Below are 17,533 nucleotides of genomic sequence, written 5' to 3'. Positions count from 1 at the left end.
GCATTGTATAAGGCCCGGTGTAGTGGCTCATGCCTGTAATCCTAGCACTTTGGGAGACTTCAGAGGTGCCTGAGCCCCGGGGTTTGGGGACCAGCATGGGCAACATAATGAAACCCTTTCTCTATAAAAAATACAAAAGTTAGCTAGGCCTTTTGGATGCGACAACTGATTGTGCCACAGAGACACAACCCTAGTGGCTTAGGACTCTGGGAAGATATAATCTCCCCCGTTTATCTAGTGATCGATAATGCCTGAATGCTTTAAAAGCTGCAACAGGCGACCGGGAGCGGTGGCTCACACCTGTAATCCCAGCACTTTGGGAGGCCGAGGCAGACAGACCACGAGATCAGCTGATCGAGACCTTCCTGGCTAACAAGGTGAAACCTCTGTTTCTACTAAAACACAGAACATTAGCCGGGCGGGGTGGCGCGCGCCTGTATTCCCAGCTACTCCAGAGGCTGAGGCAGGGGAATCGCTTGAACCCGGGAGGCCGAGGTTGCAGTGAGCCAAGATCGCTCCGCTGCACTCCAGCCTGGCGAAAGAGCAAGACTCTGTCTCAGAAGAAAAAAAAAAAAAATCTGGAGCAGGAGTCCCTCAGTGGGCTCTAACCACCAACCTTTAGATTAACAGCCGAACACGCTAACCGATTGTGCCACAGAGACACGTAGTGTACCTTCTTCTGGGCGCTATAGGAAGGGTGCACTGACCAAACACTCCCCAACCCTCCCATCCTCAGAGCCCACCAGACAGTACAACTGTGCAAGGCTTTGGAAAACTGGAGAGATTAGAGCAGTGAATCGTGTTGGTCTCATTGGAGACCCGCAGGTTGGGAGATTCTGGAACCAGGACGACCTTGCCACTCGCCCGCAACAGAAGCTCCCGGAAACGCCCCGGCCCCGACCCGGACTTGAACTGCCTGGGGGCCCAAGGGAACGGGAAAGGCCGATGGGCTCCCGGGATGGCTCTTCCCCTTCTTTGCGCCTCCTTCACCCAGTGAGGGAGCCTGTGCCCACTCTGCCCAGTCACTTTTGAGGCCGCTGCGGAACTTCCGCTGCCATCTTCGGATCCTGTGTCCCGCACGGGGGCTCCACCAGGGCAGGGATCATGGTGAGGGTCGCTCATGGGTCCCCTTGCGGGGCGCAGGGTCTGGCACTCACCAGGGTGCACGACTAGGACTTGTTGAATTAATCCATCCTTGACTTTAGCTTTTAGTCCTTTGAAGAGCCCTGAAAATGGAAATCATGAAATATTTTACCATGGGGAACTTTTGATTTGTTTTTTCTTGTTGTTGTTTTTGTTGTTTGTTTGTTTTGTTTGTTTTTGAGACAGGGTCTCGCTTGGTCGCTCAGGCTGGAGTGCAGTGGTGCAAACACGGCTCACTGCAGCCTCGACCTCCCGGGGCCATCATCGCCTTTAGCTTTTAGTCCCTTGAAGAACCCCAAGAATAGAAATCATGAGATTTTTCCATGGGTAAGTTCTTTTTTCTTTATTATTATTATTATTATTATTATTATCATGATACTTTAGGTTTTATGGTACATCTGCGCAATGTGCAGGTAAGTTACATATGTATACATGTGCCATGCTGGTGCGCTGCACCCACTAACTCGTCATCTAGCATTAGGTATATCTCTCAGTGCTATCCCTCCCCCCTCCCCCCACCCCACAACAGTCCCCAGAGTGTGATGTTCCCCTTCCTGTGTCCATGTGTTCTCATTGTTCAATTCCCACCTATGAGTGAGAATATGCGGTGTTTGGTTTTTTGTTCTTGCGATAGTTTACTGAGAATGATGATTTCCAATTTCATCCATGTCCCTACAAAGGACATGAACTCATCATTTTTTATGGCTGCATAGTATTCCATGGTGGATATGTGCCACATTTTCTTAATCCAGTCTATCATTGTTGGACATTTGGGTTGGTTCCAAGTCTTTGCTATTGCGAATAATGCCGCAATAAACATACGTGTGCATGTGTCTTTATAGCAGCATGATTTATAGTCCTTTGGGTATATACCCAGTAATGGGATGGCTGGGTCAAATGGAATTTCTAGTTCTAGATCCCTGAGGAATCGCCACACTGACTTCCACAAGGGTTGAACTAGTTTACAGTACCACCAACAGTGTAAAAGTGTTCCTATTTCTCCACATCCTCTCCAGCACCTGTTGTTTCCTGACTTTTTAATGATTGCCATTCTAACTGGTGTGAGATGGTATCTCATTGCAGTTTTGATTTGCATTTCTCTGATGGCTAGTGATGGTGAGCATTTTTTCATGTGTTTTTTGGCTGCATAAATGTCTTCTTTTGAGAAGTGTCTGTTCATGTCCTTCGCCCACTTTTTGATGGGGTTGTTTGTTTTTTTCTTGTAAATTTGTTGGAGTTCATTGTAGATTCTGGATATTAGCCCTTTGTCAGATGAGTAGGTTGCGAAAATTTTCTCCCATTTTGTAGGTTGCCTGCTCACTCTGATGGTAGTTTCCTTTGCTGTGCAGAAGCTCTTTAGTTTAATTAGATCCCATTTGTCAATTCTGGCTTTTGTTGCCATTGCTTTTGGTGTTTTAGACATGAAGTCCTTGCCCATGCCTATGTCCTGAATGGTAATGCCTAGGTTTTCTTCTAGGGTTTTTATGGTTTCAGGTCTAACATTTAAGTCTTTAATCCATCTTGAATTAATTTTTGTATAAGGTGTAAGGAAGGGATCCAGTTTCAGCTTTCTACATATGGCTAGCCAGTTTTCCCAGCACCATTTATTAAATAGGGAATCCTTTCCCCATTTCTTGTTGTTCTCAGGTTTGTCAAAGATCAGATAGTTGTAGATATGTGGCATTATTCCTGACAGCTCTGTTCTGTTCCATTGATCTATATCTCTGTTTTGGTACCAGTACCATGCTGTTTTGTAGTACAGTACCATTATTGTAGCCTTGTAGTATAGTTTGAAGTCAGGTAGTGTGATGCCTCCAGCTTTGTTCTTTTGGCTTAGGATTGACTTGGCAATGCGGGCTCTTTTTTGGTTCCATATGAACTTTAAAGTAGTTTTTTCCAATTCTGTGAAGAAAGTCATTGGTAGCTTGATGGGGATGGCACTGAATCTATAAATAACCTTGGGAAGGATGGCCATTTTCATGATATTGATTCTTCCTATCCATGAGCATGGAATGTTCTTCCATTTGTTTGTATCTTCTTTTATTTCCTTGAGCAGTGGTTTGTAGTTCCCCTTGAAGAGGTCCTTCACATCCCTTGTAAGTTGGATTCCTAGGTGTTTTATTCTCTTTGAAGCAACTGTGAATGGGAGTTCACTCATGATTTGGCTCTCTGTTTGTCTGTTATTGATGTGTAAGAATGCTTGTGATTTTTTTACATTGATTTTGTATCCTGAGACTTTGCTGAAGTTGCTTATCAGCTTAAGGAGATTTTGGGCTGAGACAATGGGGTTTTCTAGATATACAATCATATCATCTGCAAACAGGGACAATTTGACTTCCTGTTTTCCTAACTGAATACCCTTTATTTCCTTCTCCTGCCTAATTGCCCTGGCCAGAACTTCCAACACTATGTTGAATAGAAGTGGTGAGAGAGGGCATCCCTGTCTTGTGCCAGTTTTCAAAGGGAATGCTTCCAGTTTTTGCCCATTCAGTATGATATTGGCTGTGGGTTTGTCATAGATAGCTCTTATTATTTTGAGATACGTCCCATCAATACCTAATGTATTGAGCGTTTTTAGCATGAAGTGTTGTTGAATTTTGTCAAAGGCCTTTCCTGCATCTATTGAGATAATCATGTGGTTTTTGTCTTTGGTTCTGTTTATATGCTGAATTACATTTATTGATTTGCGTATATTGAAGCAGTCTTGCATCCCAGGGATGAAACCCACTTGATCATGGTGGATAAGCTTTTTGATGTGCTGCTGGATTCGGTTTGCCAGTATTTTATTGAGGATTTTTGCATCAATGTTCATCAAGGATATTGGTCTAAAATTCTCTTTTTTTGTTGTGTCTCTGCCAGGCTTTGGTATCAGGATGATGCTGGCCTCATAAAATGAGTTAGGGAGGATTCCCTCTTTTTCTATCGATTGGAATAGTTTCAGAAGGAATGGTACCAGCTCCTCCTTGTACCTCTGGTAGAATTCGGCTGTGAACCCATCTGGTCCTGGACTTTTTTTGGTTGGTAAGCTATTGATTATTGCCACAATTTCAGCTCCTGTTATTGGTCTATTCAGAGATTCAGCTTCTTCCTGGTTTAGTCTTGGGAGGGTGTATGTGTTGAGGAATTTATCCATTTCTTCTAGATTTTCTAGTTTGTTTGTGTAGAGGTGTTTGTAATATTCTCTGATGGTAGTTTGTATTTCTGTGGGATGGGTGGTGATATCCCCTTTATCATTTTGTATTGCATCTATTTGATTCTTCTCTCTTTTTTTCTTTATTAATCTTGCTAGTGGTCTATCAACTTTGTTGATCCTTTCAAAAAACCAGCTCCTGGATTCATTAATTTTTTGAAGGGTTTTTTGTGTCTCTATTTCCTTCAGTTCTGCTCTGATTTTAGTTATTTCTTGCCTTCTGCTAGCTTTTGAATGTGTTTGCTCTTGCTTTTCTAGTTCTTTTAATTGTGATGTTAGGGTGTCAATTTTGGATCTTTCCTGCTTTCTCTTGTGGGCATTTAGTGCTATAAATTTCCCTCTACACACTGCTTTGAATGCATCCCAGAGATTCTGGTATGTTGTGTCTTGGTTCTCGTTGGTTTCAAAGAACATCTTTATTTCTGCCTTCATTTCATTATGTACCCAGTAGTCATTCAGGAGCAGGTTGTTCAGTTTCCATGTAGTTGAGCGGTTTTGAGTGAGATTCTTAATCCTGAGTTCTAGCTTGATTGCACTGTGATCTGAGAGATAGTTTGTTATAATTTCTGTTCTTTTACATTTATTGAGGAGAGCTTTACTTCCAAGTATGTGGTCAATTTTGGAATAGGTGTGGTGTGGTGCTGAAAAAAATGTATATTCTGTTGATTTGGGGTGGAGAGTTCTGTCAATGTCTATTAGGTCTGCTTGGTGCAGAGCTGAGTTCAATTCCTGGGTGTCCTTGTTGACTTTCTGTCTCGTTGATCTGTCTAATGTTGACAGTGGGGTGTTAAAGTCTCCCATTATTAATGTGTAGGAGTCTAAGTCTCTTTGTAGGTCACTCAGGACTTGCTTTATGAATCTGGGTGCTCCTGTATTGGGTGCATATATATTTAGGGTAGTTAGCTCTTTTTGTTGAATTGATCCCTTTACCATTATGTAATGGCCTTCTTTGTCTCTTTTGATCTTTGTTGGTTTAAAGTCTGTTTTATCAGAGACTAGGATTGCAACCCCTGCCTTTTTTTGTTTTCCATTTGCTTGGTAGATCTTCCTCCATCCTTTTATTTTGAGCCTATGTGTGTCTCTGCATGTGAGATGGGTTTCCTGAATACAGCACACTGATGGGTCTTGAGTCTTTATCCAATTTGCCAGTGTGTGTCTTTTAATTGGAGCATTTAGTCCATTTACATTTAAAGTTAATATTGTTATGTGTGAATTTGATCCTGTCATTGTGATGTTAGCTAGTTATTTTGCTCATTAGTTGATGCAGTCTCTTCCTAGTCTCGATGGTCTTTACATTTTGGTATGATTTTGCAGTGGCTGTTACCGGTTGTGCCTTTCCATGTTTAGCACTTCCTTCAGGAGCTCTTTTAGGGCAGGCCTGGTGGTGACAAAATCTCTCAGCATTTGCTTGTCTGTAAAGTATTTTATTTCTCCTTCACTTATGAAGCTTCATTTGGCTGGATATGAAAATCTGGGTTGAAAATTCTTTTCTTTAAGAATGTTGAATATTGGCCCCCACTCTCTTCTGGCTTGTAGGGTTTCTGCTGAGAGATCCGCTGTTAATCTGATGGGCTTCCCTTTGATGGTAACCCGACCTTTCTCTCTGGCTGCCCTTAACATTTTTTCCTTCATTTCAACTTTGGTGAATCTGACAATTATGTGTCTTGGAGTTGCTCTTCTCGAGGAGTATCTTTGTGGCATTCTCTGTATTTCCTGAATCTGAATGTTGGCCTGCCTTGCTAGATTGGGGAAGTTCTCCTGGATAATATCCTGCAGAGTGTTTTCCAACTTGTTTCCATTCTCCCCGTCACTTTCAGGTACACCAATCAGACGTAGATTTGGTCTTTTCACATAGTCCCACATTTCTTGGAGGCTTTGCTCGTTTCTTTTTATTCTTTTTTCTCTAAACTTCCCTTCTCGCTTCATTTCATTCATTTCATCTTCCAGGGCTGATATCCTTTCTTCCATTTGATCGCATCAGATCCTGAGGCTTCTGCATTCCTCATATAGTTCTCGAGCCTTGGTTTTCAGCTCCATCAGCTCCTTTAAGCCCTTCTCTGTATTGGTTATTCTAGTTATACATTCTTCTAATTTTTTTTCAAAGTTTCAAAGATGGGGAAAAAATAGAGCAGAAAAATTGGAAACTCTAAAAAGCAGAGTAGCTCTCCTCCTCCAAAGGAATGCAGTTCCTTACCAGCAATGGAACAAAGCTGGATGGAGAATGACTTTGACGAGCTGAGAGAAGAAGGCTTCAGATGATCAAATTACTCCGAGCTACGGAAGTTCTTTTTTCAAAGCGTTTATTCATTTTGATTTCTAAGCATCCCCTGGGGAGGGCAACGGGCAGAGCCTCCAGTGCACGTTCTGCGCGGTGGAGCCCCGGGTGCTCAGTTGGGCAGTGGTAGGGGTCATGGGGAGGGAGGTCGGGAGCGGGGGAATGGAAAAGCAAAAGCAGGGAAAGAAGCCGCGGAGCGGTGGAACAGACATCTAGACCTCCTGAAAGGCTCATACAGAGGCACAGGCTAGATCTTCTGGAGGTGATAATTGTTTTTTTAGTTGTTGTTGAAGCAGAATGGGAAGGAACTGAGGGGAAAATTCAGAGCTAACATAGAAGAGCTCCAAACGCCAGGAGCTATAACTCTCCAAGAATAACATCTTCCAGGAACTCTAGACAGAAAACTAGGCATCTGGGAACCCTGAAATTCCTGGAGGAGTAGCATCATCATGACCCTCTGTGTTCCTTTTGGCAAAAGGACTTGCTTCTCTTGTTTGTACAATTGTGTTTGTTAAATAAATAAAACCCTTTTCATATATCTTTGAAAGTACATTGGCTCTATTATTTTAAGATTACAAATAATGCTGCAGTCATCATTCTTGTACACTTGTCATTGGCTACTGGTGTGTTTGTATAGGGTAGAGGCTTGGAGAGCAGTTGCTCCAGCATAGTGTTTACATATTTTTTATATCATTCCATTTTCTTTCCTTTTTTGGTTTATTAGCTGTAACTCTTTCTTTCTTCTTGTCCACCGCTCCCTGACTTCTTTTCCTGCTTTTGCTTTTTCAGTGATGGCTTTAGGGTTTCCAGAATACATGTTTATCAGTGCCATCTAATGACATTGTACCTCCCCTTCTGGCTATTATGTTACTGTTGTCATGTAATTTGATTTTAGACATGTTATAAACCCCAGAATCCATTATTATTTCTTTTGTTTAATCGGTCAAATTATTTTAAAAGATTTAATAATAAGAACATATATATTTAACTATGTACATACCAATTTCCGGTAGTCTCCATTTTTTTGTGTAGATCCAGATTTCTGTCTGGTATCCTTATTCTTAGGCCTGGAGGAATCCTTTTGCATTTCTTGTAGTGTGGGTTGCTGAATTCTTTTTTTTTTTTTTTGAGATGATATCTCACCCTGTCACCCAGATTGGAGTGCAATGGTGCAATCTTGGCTCACTGCAACCTCTACCTCCCGAGTTCAAGTGATTCTCCTGCCTCAGCCTCCTGAGTAGCTGGGATTACAGACACACCCCACCATGCCCGGCTAATTTTTTGTATCTTTAGTAGAGACGGGGTTTCACCATGTTGGCCAGGCTGGGTTGGTCAGGCTGGTCTCAAACTCCTGACCTCATGATCCTCCCGCCTCAGCCTCCCAAAGTGCTGGGATTACAGGCATGAGCCACTACGCCTGGCTCAAATTCTTTCATTTTTTTTTCTATGTCTTTAAATGTCCTCATTTCAGTCACATTCTTGAAAGAATTTTCATTTTGGCATAGAATTCTAGGAAAACTTTATTTCTTTCAATACTTTAGGATGTTGCCACTTTGTTTTTGTAAAACTGGCATAAAGTGGGCTTCCTGTACTTGTTATATAATTTTTGGAATGTGTATTTAAATTAATAACATTAAAATGGGGTGGACTGCCAGGCGCAGTGGATCACGCCTGTAATCCCAGCGCTTTGGGAGGCCGAGGTGGGTGGATCATGAGGTCAGGAGATGGAGACCATCCTGGCTAACACAGTGAAACCCCGTCTCTACTAAAAATACAAAAAACTTAGCAGGGCGTGGCGGTTGGTGCCTGTAGTCCCAGCTACTCCGGAGGCTGAGGCAGGAGAATGGCATGAACCTGGGAGGCAGAGCTTGCAGTGAGTGGATATTGCATCACTGCACTCCAGCCTGGGCAACAGAGCAAGACTCTGTCTCAAAAAAAAAAAAAAAAAGAAAAAAAAAAAGAAACGGCTGGAGGAGGTGGTGCATGCCTGCAGTCCCAGTACTTTGGGAGGGGGAGGCAGGATGATCTCTTGAGGCTCAGAGTTGGAGACCAGTGGGGGCAAGATAGCGAGACCCTGTTCTCTGTCTCATGTATATATATATACATACACACACACACATACATACATAAATTGTGAATGTCCTAGATTCATCTTAAGTTCCACCAACAGTGCACTTAAAGTAAAATGTGCCCAATCTGAGGGTCAAACCTACTGCTGACGTGCAATTTGTGTTTGTGAGACATTCTCAACAGCATTTGCTTTCCCTAGCATAGTGGTTTTCGTGTTTTCCTCACACCTGAATGTCTTAAGTGCAAAACCTGTCAGAAATCATTTCCTTTCTCAAAAGATTCTAAAATACTTTTTTTTTTTTTGAGATCAGCTCACTGCAACTTCCACTTCCCATGTTCACAGGATTCTGCTGCCTCAGCCTCATGAGTAGCTGGGACTACAGGCCTGTGCCAACACACCCAGCTAATTTTTGTATTTTTAGTAGAGATGGAGTTTCATCATGTTGGCCAGGCTGGCCTCAAACTCCTTACCTCAAGTAATCTGCCCACCTCAGCCTCCCAAAGTGTTGGGATTACAGATGTGAGCCACCACACCTGGCCTAAAATACTCTTACTTCAAGTAAAACTGCATTAAAAACAAACTTCTCAGTTGCATCCCTGGAATCCATAGAAAGCCTGGGAGAGACAAACAAGTGCTACAGGATCAAGCGCTAAACAGGGAAGGACAAAGCATGGCTTCCTCACTAGGATTCAGGGCAAAGTTAACTGCCTTGGTTTCCAATGGAGACCGGAACTCGGTTCACCTGCGACGGGAGGACACAGCCCAGAGGAGGCAGACTTTCTCTTCATGGTGCCTTCAGACAGAAAATCTCCTAGGATTTCTTTCTTTCCCTTTGATCTACTCCCAACGCTCCCTTTCTGTTTCTTCAAGGCCTTTTTTTGATCCCTACTGCACAGGACCTAAGAGGCTGGTGCCCTTCCCTACCCTCCCTGCCTGGGTGTCTTCAGCACCCAAGCTCACCCAGAACGTTACTGCGTGCCAGAGACAGCGAGAGGACCAAGGAGGGCGGTGGGTGCAGTGGAACCACAGCATCACCATGTACCTGTGCCTCATGGGATCTGAGCAAACTGAATAAACGCCCCCTGAAGCTTTTCTGCAGGTCACAGGGAAAGGGAGGGTGGCTGCTGACCCGGCAAGAGAAGCATCAAGAAGCATCAGAGGACCTCACCGTACCCCTGGACCTTGAAGACAGGCCTGGCTAGGCTGATTTTAATGGGTAGGCTGAAGGAAAAGGCTCAAGGGCAACCCAAATGCTGACCCTGAGATTACAGCTTTCAAATGTCTGATGGTTTTGATGTTGGTCAGTAGAATCCATCCCACCTTTATCAGGAGACTCCTTTGCCAAAATTCTGAGATCTGGGATTCCTGCTGGTTGCTGCACAGAAAGCCAATCACCGAGATGATTATTGCCAAGGAAGGCATTTTAATAGGGTGCTGCAGTAGGGGAGATGAGAACTCAAGTCTCAAATCCATCTCCCTGACCAACCAAAACCAGAGGTTTAGATGGCAGGGAAGAAATGTAACAATGAGTAAGAAAACAGGAGCTAGGGAGGAGCAAGGAAGCAATCATGATGAATGGGGGGTCCCAGCATCTCATTTTCTGGATGAATTTCAGTTCTTTGATAGCTTTTTTGACAGGCCTGAAGGTCATTTCCTGAGGAAGGAACTCAGATAATACAAATATTAATTTTCAAGCTTTAAGACCAGAAGGTTCCATTTCTAGGTTTATCCAAAAAAGCTACATATGGGACTGTTGAGTGGTTTTCAGATCAAGATAGAAAAAGATTGTGCAGACCAAAGTCTGCAGTTAACCAAAGAAAAAACAATTTTCTGACCAATAGGATGTATGGGATCAGAGAATGACCAGCCTATAGAAGAACTGTTTTTTTGTCCTGAGCACAGGGGAAGGATGAAGTTGCACCAACTAAGGTGGATTAAGCTGCAGATGGGCAAAAATCTGAATTTTGATTCAGAGCCCTGGGGTCTTCCTCAAAAGTCTCCTTCCTTGAAAGAGGAACCCTGTCTTGATTTCTACGTCTCTCTGAGTCCTTTTGGAGGTTGAAGATGCTGAGGTCCTGGTGCTTGGCCCCCTCTAACCCTGAGTACTTCCCCTCCTGCCGGGCAACCTGGCCCAGTATCCAGGCCCCAGCTCCAGCGACCATTTCCCCCTACTTTACCCCTAGCAAAGGCTATTTCTAGGTCAGTGATGAGGTACAGGCAGGACAGGGCAACTCGTTCTGAGATTTTTTGCCCTGGAAGGCCTTGAGCACTGTGGTCCTGCAGAACCACTGTCTCCCTGTTTTGGAGAAAGCAGGGAGGAAATGACCTGTGTGAATGGAATCAAGGGCTGCACCTGCATGGAGGATCTGAGGCAAGCAGGGCAGTTCTGGTCTGTAAATGAAAAGGACATTTGTCATCCAAAAGGTTGGGCTGTTATTATTAATTTTGAATTTTGTCAAAACAAGCTGCAGGGAAATTTGTCTTCTTACTTGTAAGAACCTTACAAGACCTCCCATCTTATATTCCAGGGAGAATTGCTGCATATTACATTAACACATAGGTGAGACCTGCAGGCCTTGATGCCCTGGCGCAGGGGCACCAGGGCACCAGCAAAACCCTTCCCATACAAACAGCAAGCATGTTATGTATACAACCCATTGGTACGAGTTCCAAGTACAATTTCTACTTGGCTCTATGGACTGAGTACACATTCCCCCCAGCACAGAAATCCTACAAACTCCCATGAATGCTATAGTGAAAAGCAGGGGCTGGCTAGGTGTGATGGATCACACCTGTAATCTCAGCAGTTTAGAAGGCTGAGGCAGGGTGGATCACTTGAGTCCAGGAGTTGGAGACCAACCTGGACAACAATGGCAAAACTTCAACTCTTAAAAAAACAAAACAAAACAACAACAACAAAACAAGCACAGAAATTAGCTAGCTGTGGTGGCTTGTGCCTGTGCTACTCCAGAGGCTGAGGTGGGGGGATTGCTTGAACCAAGATGCCACCAGATACAGTGAGACCCTGTCTCAGGGAAAAAGACAAACAAACAAAAAAAAAAAGAGGCTGTGTAAGAGGTGACTCTGGGGACAATGGAAAAACACTAAGGTTTTCAAGTGGTGTTAAAACCCAGTAGGCCTTGGGGACCACTGAGCAATCTACAAAGCAGGGAAGCCTAGATCCCTGAGCTCCACCTGCCAAGTACCACTGCAGCTAACGTGAGAGACCTCCCCCAGAGAGACTCAAATTTGCCTCCTGAGGAAACAAGTGATTACAGACATCTGTCCCAGGATAGTAAAAAAGAAAACAAGGTCTCACAAAAACAAAAACAGCTGACCACATCATACAGTCACTGAGACTGAGCCTGTGACTATAGGTGAAAAAAAGAGGCTGTATATTATTCATACCATGAAGGACCAGGGAAAAGTGCGAACACAGTCCCCTGCTACTGTTGTGAGAATCAGGAGAACAGAGAGACCAATGAGTGGAAGAGGAGGATTTTACTGAGTGCACTCAGGCCCAGCAGATTAAAATCCAAAGGCTGAGCCCTGAACAAAAACAAGGCTTGGCTTTTATACATACTTCTGAAAGGAGGTTGGCTAGTTTGAATGGCGCAGTGGGAATTTGAAGATGCAACACTCATGGGGCAGGCAAGAGGGCTTGCAGAAGCAGAACAAAGGCAGCTAATCAAACTGTGACAGGTCTTGCAAAGCAAGCATAGCTGATGACCTTGCAGCTGCACTGAAGGGAAATCAGGAACTTAACAAAACTTGAATACTGAAAAATGGTAAGGGGGAAAGAGAAGGTAGTAAAGGGATTTGTTGTTTTTTCCTCTTATCCTTGCTAGGGGGAGACTGTGTTGAGAGAGTCTCTGGAACTCATTCCTCAGACAGTGTTATCAAGGATCTGCTAGGGCTCTATCTATTGCTGGCCTTGGAGTCAGTCAAGTACTGTGAAGCTCAGTTATGCAGCTGAGCTTCACACATTAGGGGAGATAACAGAGAACAGCACATCTGGAATACAATGGATGAGCCTCAACCTTAGGATGAACCACTATTGGTGACCATAAGATTTCCCCTGCCAGGTAAGTGGCAGTCCACATACCTCTGCCCCACCACAGCTCCATATGCCTCACCCTTTACACACATGGTCACTTACCCGGAGAACCACCCCCGCCAATCCCCAACCACCCCGAGCCCTCCTAGCCCTAACACACAGCTGGGACTCTCACGTCCACCCAGCAGTCCTGGACTTGCTCCTACAGCACGGGAAATCCTCCATGGTGAAGAAGCAGCCCTGTGCTACCTCATCTACATAGAAATGCCCTATCGGTGATGTCACCGACAGTACCTTTCTTAATGTTCTGGAGATTATTAAATTAGATTTGTATAACTGTGAAAAGTGCTCATATTGCTCATTCCATTGCTTATATGTGATCATATAAATCTTTTCTCTCCTTTCTGTATTGTGGTTTAAACTTAATCTTTAAAGGACATGTATTTGAATTTTTCAGCTGGTTAGAAACCTGAATATACCAATCAAAGAAAACTGCTCCTTACATGCTACAGATTTAGTCTTCTTCCTGTACTAAGATGTCTTTTAGATATAATAAATTTGTTAAAGCCAAGAGCTCCTATGGAACGAAGTTGGATGGGAGGGGGGACATTGAGTAGTAAGATCACTCTTGTAACAGGGATGCCACTCTTGCAGATATTGACAACTATTGGGCCCATAAAATTTTTACCAAACATTGGAAAGACAAGATATGAACAACTTATCATTGCTGCAGTCTCAAATATCAGGAAATACCATTATTCTTAGGACAATAAATAGACAAAAAAAAAAAAGACTCACAGAGAAGATTAACTGTCATGTATTACCAAACAGGGACTGGATCATTGTCAACACCACCCAACAGAAATTGTCCATAGAAATTCACTTCATAACATCAAAACCAAAAACCCACACTGATGGCAAAAAATAATGATGCCATAATGACAGAGAGAGAGAGAGAGACCTGCCCTATAGCCATACTTAGTGTGTAAAAGCCAAAGAGCTCAATTTCTGCTCATGATACTTAATAGAACAGATGGAACATCAGCCAATAACTCAGTGGGTTCAGATCTGCACCAAGTGTCTGTTGGATGCAGGATTCTACTGTCTCCAATAATATGTCTCAGATGGACTAGTTTTTTTTGTTGTTGTTGTTTTGTTTTGTTTTGAGACAGAGTCTTACTCTGTCACCCAGGCTGAGGTGCAATGGCATGATCTCAGCTCACTGTAACCTCCGCCTCCTGGGTTCAAGCAATTCTCCTGCCTCAGCCTCCCCAGTAGTTAGCATTACAGACACACACCACCACATCCAGCTTTTTTTGCTTTTTTTTTTTTTCTTTGTATTTTTAGTAGAGATGGAGTTTCACTGTGTTGGTCAGGCTGGTCTCGAACTCCTGACCTCTGTTGATCAGAAGTAGGTGAGGTCAGAAAACATACTCTGGGAGATGCTGGCACAATGCCCAGAACCACCATCACTAGGCCTGGGTTTTTCTTTTGTAGTGGAATACTAGTATTCATGCAATGCAGGGACAAAACCAATTAGATACTTCTGGGAGTTAAAAAGAGATGAATTTACAGTGCCATTTGAGAAGAGGTATTAAGGAATTTGCCAGGGTACTGATGTGTGTCAGGTGCAAACTGCGGGTTGAAAGAGAGCTAAGTATTTTCTGTCCATGAAGGTGATAAGCGAGGGCCTGAAGAAAGAGGGACCGGGAAGGACACTGGCACCAGAAATAGGAAAGGGCTGCTTGGGGGTGGGAAGGATGGGTTGGGGTGCTGTCTACAAAGTTGCCTGGCGATGGATGTAGCATATGGAAGCGAGACATCAAACAAGAAGCTGTCATTTAAAGAAAGTCTGAAGAAAGACTAGATATGTAAACAGCAGGAGATAGTAGGGAAACTGGACCCCGCTGCTCATAAAACTTCCCTCCTTATATTTCAGGGAAGATCTCAGCGCATTTCAGCCAAGACAGGTAAGACTGCAGTTCTGACCTGCGGGCCTCCACGAATTGCATTAGGGCACCTGGGAGCCGGGAAAGCGTTCCCCTACACAAAGTAAGTGTGTTATGTCTACAACCCAATGGGGACACTAAAAGCCCCAAAGGCCCTGATGTCATCCCAAAGAACAGCACCCGTCTGCGTAGTTTGTACCTGGCTCTATGAGGTGAGAACACATTCCCAGCTAGCACAGAAATCCTACAAACTCCTGAGGGGGCTGCGGTTAGAAGTAGGGGCTGTGTAAAAGGTGACTCTGGGGGCTAGGGAAAAACATGAAGATTTTCACAGAGCGTGAGAACCAAAGACACTGGAGACCATGGTTCAATCTCTGCAGAAAGCAGCCCTGGGTAGAAAGGGAAGAGCTGTACAGCCTTTGCGCTAGTTTGTTTGTGTTAAGGCTGACGCTTCCTATTTCTCCTCAGGGGGAGAAGCGACATCTTAATTCCTATTCCCCAGCCTTCCACTGTAAGAAGAACACGACCAAGACGCAAACCAATGAAAGAAAAAAGTAACCCTTAGAGTACAGCATATTCTTGAAACTACAAAAAATTAGGGGAAAGCGCGAACGCAGTCCCACTACCACAAATTACAAAGTCGAGTTTCCCACATTTGGGAAAATCCCAGGGGTCAGCACACCCGGAGTGCAATGGATAAGCCTCGCCCTGGGAGAACCACCTTCATGATCATGGTATCTCCCCTGCCAAGTAAATATGACCTCCTGCACCTCCGCCCCGTTCGCCTCACCCTTTACACACACGGTCGCTTGCGGCGCGCACCCCCCAGCCCTCCTAGCCCTGACACACAGCTGGGACTCTCAGGTCGGACCAGCGGTCCTGAACCCGCTCCGACGGCTCGGGAACTCCTTCATGGCGAAGCAGCAGGTGGGGAAGCGCAGCCCCTGCACTGTTTCATCTACATAGAAGTCATCCTATCCGTGATGTCACCGACAGTGCCTTTCCTACTCCCCGTCTGCCTTTCTGCCACTCAGCCGACCAACCCGCTGCCTGAGCCAGGAAGAGGAAGTGACCTCTGCCTCTCCCTTTTTCCATCCCACCCCCGCATCTGTTCTCGCCCAAAGAACCTGGTCCTTAGCCTGCCTTGTGGAGCAAACTTTCGGTGGCCAGATGGAGCCTGGGCACTCTTCTTCAAATAATGGCTTTTAATTTACAAACTAGAACGTTTAGGACTACAAAAGAAACCGGTTTTCTTCACATGCTTATCCTTGTGATGTAGCATTCCGCTTGAAATTGGAAGCCGTTCAATGTCAGAGAGAAACCATATTTATGAAAGTAAAGAGGCTTCTCAGATGACTGCAAACCAGCTTTCCTTACTGATTTTATCACTGGTAATGTTATAAAAACCGTTGTTCAGTTTAATGAATTTTGTAGTTTTTTTTTTTTTGATGTTGTTGCTTTTTTTTTTTTTTTTTTTTCCCAAATTCAGTATTGTGGAAAAATATGCTGCCACAGAAGAGATGATTGGATACTCTCAAATGTGGTGTTGGACTTTGTCATCTTTTGCACAGCCATCTCCAGACCTTATTGCTTACCTCGTGTTAGTTTTTTATGTTCTGCAAAGACAAAACCAAAATAATCCAAATTTGACACAAATACCTGGCATACATCTTATTTGAGATGTTTAACAAATGTCTGGATCATCTTTTCTTACATTGGATTATAACGCAGGAAACACTGTGAAGTAAGTAAAGTTGGAATTCCCAAGTCAAAGACCATTTGAATATTTGCAAGTAGACTTGAGACAGGAATAATATAGGGTGGTCGCAGGGTAACAAATTCTAGGCAGCAGATTTACATGACTTGAGGCTATGGGCTGATAAGATGCTGAAAAACCAGGGAGTGGAACAAGCTGGCTAAGACTGATTGGACCCAATGTGGTGCTGGATTTGATGCAGGTTTTACCTAGGCCCTCATTACATGCTCATTAACATACTAAATCACACACCCACCAGTGCCATGACAGTTCTGAGACCAATATTTGATGTAAAAATGGATGGCACCACAGTTCCGAGAAATCTCCACCTTTACCCAGGAATTTTCATGAATATTCCACTCCTTGGTTAAAGAAACCCATCGAGATGAAACCCCAGAACCCACTGTTCTCTCTTGGGTATGCCCGAACTCCCCTTTCTTGCATGTGTACTTTTTGCTTTGCAATAAATCTCTTCTTTCACTATTTGCTAATTCATCGTTGACTTGGTTCTCAAGATGGTGTCAAGAGCCGGGAAACCACGGCTGGGGTTGAGATCCCACCAGTGTCTGGGGATCTTCCCCAGCCCACCAGTATCAGATTCTAATCCATTGCTCAAATCACAAAACATCGAACGGAGAGTTCTCCTTTGGAGACCACAAAGTAAAGATTCTGTGGCATGGTGGCCAGTTAGGCCATGGAAGACAGGGCAAAATATTGAAAATGAGGGATTAAGTGACAGTGTAGTAACTGCTGGATGTGAAATACTTGATCCAGGCCACATTCCCTGTAGACTGACCGGGAGACGCATTGTCCAGGTAGTAGTGGAGAAATACTTTCTGGGTATCTGACGACCAGCCTTTGTGGAAAGAACTGGCACCATCCTGCAGGTGTAACTGCCTGATGGGTTCTTCCTGCCCACTGTACACACAAAATCAATTCATGGAGACCATGGCATTGCAGTAAAGAGTTTAATCGACACAGGCCAGCCATGACATGTGGGGGACAGTTATTACTCAAATCAATCTCACTGAAGGCCTGGAGGTAAGGGGTTTTTCAAAGACAGTTTGGTGGGGAGGGGGCTAGGGCTTGGGC

General features: G+C 44.1%; 1 protein-coding gene and 1 non-coding gene across 2 annotated transcripts in view; both read right to left on the bottom strand.

Annotated features, from left to right (window-relative positions):
• LOC129015142 (neuroblastoma breakpoint family member 11-like) overlaps positions 1-17,533 on the bottom strand; it is a 2,260,169-nt gene that overhangs the window by 2,096,933 nt on the left and 145,703 nt on the right.
• Positions 15,283-15,443, bottom strand: LOC129022656 (U1 spliceosomal RNA). Its single transcript, XR_008496507.1, has one exon. It is a non-coding gene; the product is annotated as a U1 spliceosomal RNA (small nuclear RNA).

This window comes from Pongo pygmaeus, chromosome 1 (assembly GCF_028885625.2).
Source record: "Pongo pygmaeus isolate AG05252 chromosome 1, NHGRI_mPonPyg2-v2.0_pri, whole genome shotgun sequence".
Lineage (NCBI taxonomy): Eukaryota > Metazoa > Chordata > Mammalia > Primates > Hominidae > Pongo > Pongo pygmaeus.
This window is presented reverse-complemented; position numbering and strand designations above follow the sequence as displayed.